This window comes from Harpia harpyja, chromosome 5 (assembly GCF_026419915.1).
Source record: "Harpia harpyja isolate bHarHar1 chromosome 5, bHarHar1 primary haplotype, whole genome shotgun sequence".
Taxonomy (NCBI): domain Eukaryota; kingdom Metazoa; phylum Chordata; class Aves; order Accipitriformes; family Accipitridae; genus Harpia; species Harpia harpyja.
Genome location: NC_068944.1, coordinates 45,728,337 through 45,733,367, shown reverse-complemented (window position 1 = coordinate 45,733,367; position 5,031 = coordinate 45,728,337).

Here is a 5,031-nt window from a genome sequence, read left to right as displayed (position 1 = left end):
CTTCTGTCTAGTGTTGTGCAGTCTTTAGATGTTTCACAGTGCAACAGAAAAGTGTTTCACAGTGTACTTAAAAATTGCCTGTTGGACCTCATGTTTTTGAGATAAAAGACAGTTTGGGCTATACATCCTGAAAGAGCTGGTTCTTTAAGGTGGCGGTGGCAACTTTAAGTTTTTGTGGGGTGTTTTTTGTTTTTGTTTTTTTTGTTGTTTTTAACTGTTTAATGGACTGATTTTTGGTATCATTCCTGGAATATGCAGGTCTCTGGAGACTGATAGAAGGGAGGCTTGCTGTGAATAAAAATGCCTCCTTTAGGAGATCCCATCATCAGCAGAATTCTGTCATCCTCACAAAAACATACTTAGCATTAGCATGGCCCATGTTTTATATTTCAGCTACTAAACTTTCAGGGACATCTTTGTCTGGCTAACATCTCAAGGCTGTTTGTTTAAAGATATCACTGAAAGACCCCTTACCTTTAGACCAATTCAGATTGGGGTATATCATGGTATGAAAAGTAATATGCAGATGCCATGGCTTTTCCCATTAAATAAGCATGCTGATTTCATTAGTATTTCTTGAAAGAACATGGCAAAAAATGACTTGGATTGTTGTGAATTTCCTGTAGAGAATTTTGGTGACAGAACTGTCACCATATGGCTGCACATATTTCATGCTACGTGAAAGGAAATTAGCGGGAAATTAGTGGAACTTGTAGAAAACCTATATAAAAGTAAAATACAACAAGCAAAGAGTCTTTCCACAGATTATACTGGCAGTACTGATGATGTCTACTCTGACAATAGGCATAGAGTATGCTCAGGGTGGTGTGTCTCCTGACCCCCACTCCATGTTGCCAGCCTTTAGCTCTGCTGAAGACTGAGCTGTTGGGTCTGCCAACAGCCTGGATTGCTTAACCCATCTGTTTTAGCAACAGGCAATCTCAGGGCTGTCCTAGGATGTGTGACATCATTGCCAGAAAGGCAAGTGGCTGGTTGTGACTGCAGAGCTATACAAGGGGACTGTGAACACCTGAGATTTCTTCTCTTGCATATCCTCAACTATGCCCTAGGCTTGGCCCTGAATGTAGCTTTATGCTCTTGCAACCAGTCTCAAAATGTGTTGTGACTTGGAACACAGGTCCAAGCTTATAAGGTAAGAGACATTAAAAAAAATTTCATTCCTGCGTGAAACTTTCAGCACTTAGGGTAGGAAAGACAATTAACCAATCAAATGTAGAATCAAAACAGTTTATCAGAACATCAAAGTTAGGAATGCAACATTTTGCTTTTTAGATTATCAGTGAAGTGACAAACGTGTCTCTTACCTGCTGCTTTGCCAGTGGTAGGTGCCAGCTCACAGCTGAAGTGCAGGTGTATGAATTGCCTGTCATATCACTGACACATGCTCACCAGATGCCACCAAAGGTATTGGGTCCTACTAAAAAATAAGAAACCATAATTAATATATGATAGAAAGGGATGTGTTAGGATTGTTGGTAAATGAAAGATTGAAATAGAGATTTACCCTTGAGAATAACCTTTCATTCATTATCTGTCTTTAATTACACCCAGAGTGGTTTATATAGGCGCATCGTTGGGGCTTATGTTTTAATTGTGAAAATGACTAATTTGTGCATAGTTTATTTGTGTTGCTATTTCAAGTTACTTTAATTGCAGTACTTACGTAAGTTTAGGAAGCAGAATTTAATTCCATCTGGTGATTACTTATTTACTTACATTAATCATACAGTCAGAAAACATAGAATTAAAAAAAATAACTACTGAAAACTTGATTGAACATACTAGAGAAATTTATGTGACTAAATGTGTCCATATGGAGCCTGAAAATTTCAACACACTTCAAAAAATTAATGCAGGAAACAGGGAGCTACAACTGTTGTGACTTCCCCCCCCAAAAAAACTATTTTCCTACTATTTTTCAACTGTCTGATATATCAAGAGTAGACGTATATAAAACTGCTTTTGAAGCTATTTGCATTTTATGATTTTTTTTTAATTCATGACTGAGATTGAGGCTGTTTGCTTTCACTCCACTGTGAATCTCTAACCCAAGTTAAACACTCAGTGAGACCTAGTATGTTAACTTAGGGATGAAAAGCTATGTTTCCACTTGGTCATATTAGGTCCAGCAGTAAAATATTTTTAGACTTAAGCAGATGCGACTCACCTGAGGAAGAAGTATGTTAAACTGATTACAAGTTGGGCACTTTCCAGATCATGAGTGCTATCATTCTGATATCTTTAAAATCCACGAAGGTGACCTACAGACCATTACCCTCTAGCAGATAATTACTCATGAGCCTCTCTTAAATCAACAGCAAGCCTACAAGTGGACCTCTATACAGTGTGACATGACCATCCTGTCTCCTGTCCTAGACATGGAAGCCATTTGGTATTCTTAATAATTTAGTTTACCTCTAATATACTGAAATTCAGAGTGATTTATACTGGCAGAATATATCAGATTACATCACAAAAAAGTGGATTTGCTATATCGTTATGGACATTTAGACTGTGCAAACAACAGGTTGCAATGCTACTCTTTTAAAACTTCAGTGGTATGTGAATGTGCACATGTGCACAGCAGATCACTAGTTATTGCAGTAAAGGCAGTCTCTGCTTCTGCTATATATTTTCCCAACTGATATGCTCCTTTTTTTTTGAGGTTGTCATATGGTATAACACTTTTACTAGTTGACTCCGCCCACTTTTCTTCAAACCACATCCTGATTTTTGGCCTCAGAAACCAAACATATGCACAACTCGCAGAACAACACATGATATTGTTTCTGTATAACATCATACCAGCTGGGATATAAATTCTTACAGACAATTTTATGCGAATGAAAAATACCTACATTAAGACATTTTCCATAGTTATGCAATACATACCACAGTAGAGCATATGGTCTAGAGTCAGAGATCCTCACTTAGAATTATAACAAAAGCCCCAAGTCAGGCCTCAGATCTTCGGACAATATAATTTTGAATAGATCATTCTAATTTCTCTCTCTTTTATTTCTTCCTTTTTTGTTCTGTTTTGGATTTCTGAAATCCAACATCAGCTAATTTGCTGGTATGTCAAAGACCCTTAAATTTTATCGATTTGATTTATTGGGTGTTGAGTCCAATAAAATTATTATTTAACTAAAGAACAGCTAACTTGCATCATGATTTGAAGATATGCTAATAGGAAGAATTAGTAATTTTCGGGCAATTTATTTCAACATTTATTTCATTAGTAGAAAACTATTTTGTTTCTGATTTGCCAGTGTTCAGCTTCCAGAATTATTATGATTATTTTTTTTTCATTTGGGGAATGGTGGGAGTGGTGGGATGGGGTTGTTGTTATGTTACTCTCCCTTGAGGATTAAGAGTCTTTGCACATGAGGGTTTTTCTCCCATGATCTATAAACTTTAATCAAGTTGCCCTCCTTTTTGATAATCAAACAGATTGAGTTTATACTTTCACAGCAAATAATTTTTCTCCTGCTCACAAATTAATTTTGAATGCAACTTTGTGAACTCTCCACTTTTTTTCCACCATTCCCATTAAAATATGGACAGCAGATCTATGGGAATTATTCCAACAATTGCATCAGGATTCAAGGATTACATTAGCTCTGTTCATGCAGCTTCACAGTGGGAGCTCATGTTGAGTTGCTGGTCCACTATGGCCCATAAATCCTTGCAGAGTCAAGGCATTCCAAGGCACTGTACCCCATTTTTTGGGGGTGAAATTCCTTTGTATTGATGTATAACTGTGCATTCATTTCTCCTAAAATGCTCATTTTTTTCAGTGGGTCTAGCTTGTAAAGGGATTTCCTCTTCCTTGATCTCATCATTATGTACTACTCAAGTAACCTTTCTGTCATCCTTAGATCCTTAACATGGTAATTTCTATTTGCACCTCCAGAACACTGCTGGGAATACTGAACAGCATTGGACCTAGTGCTGATGCCTGCTGGATACCATTAGAAACAATTGAGTATTAATTTTCTTTTTAATGTATCTTTTGATGATCTGCTGGCCAGTTCTTAATTGAAATTGTGAATATTGATGCTATGTAGTAGATTTTTTTTTCTTAATAAAAATATCATGCAGCATTTACAAACTTTCTTTATGTGTTTATCAGTTAAATGAACAGAAGATAAGCACCCCGTAGACAGGTGAAAAAATTCAGTTGGCCATGTAGCAAACGAAACACCCAGGATTAATATTCTTCAGTTTTCTCTGCACATGTAACTTCATTTCACCTTTTCAAAACATTTCATATATAAATAATACTGTTCATGTTTCAGAACTGGAGGGATTCTGATTTGCCTGACATATCTATCCTAAAATGTGTAGGGGCTTCCTGAATGCATTGAAATCACCTTTGGGAAGCTTACAGAACTGATGCCAGACACTAGTACATGCACTTTCTTCCGTTGTTTTTAAAACATTTTGCTAACAGTTTATCTCTCAGATTGGGTAATGTATGCTCTATAATTTGCCACAAAACATAAAATTCATAAAATTGGAAAAAAGATTCTTAACTAATTCTTAATCCGTGCTTTGGGAAACATACCTTGTATTCATTTCTGTCTGTAAAAGAGACAGCATTATGTTGACAGGTAAAGGTACATCCACAATCCTCTCAAAACTTTACTAAGGTCATAGCTCCCCTCCTTCCCACCTGCCAGTATTTAAGGGAATTTGGTAATGTGCTTGAAAGGTGTTTGATTTTTTCCAAGTAAAGGGAAAGAAGGGGATGAGCTTTGAGAGGAGGAGACTAATTTAAATTGTCTCCCTTTCTTTTTTTTTGGACCTTTTCTCTTCCAGAAGAAAGTTCTGGTGAAGTTTGTTAAAAAGAAGTTTCCAAGCCATTTACTCTTTTTTTAAACAAACCTAAGGCTTTTCGATTTATTGGACTTTTCTGTCTTTGGGTTGAATATCACAGCTAATAGCACAGTAATAATTACATGTCATTCTCTTTATCCTCTTTGTGCACTGCCAATCTGCAAAGGT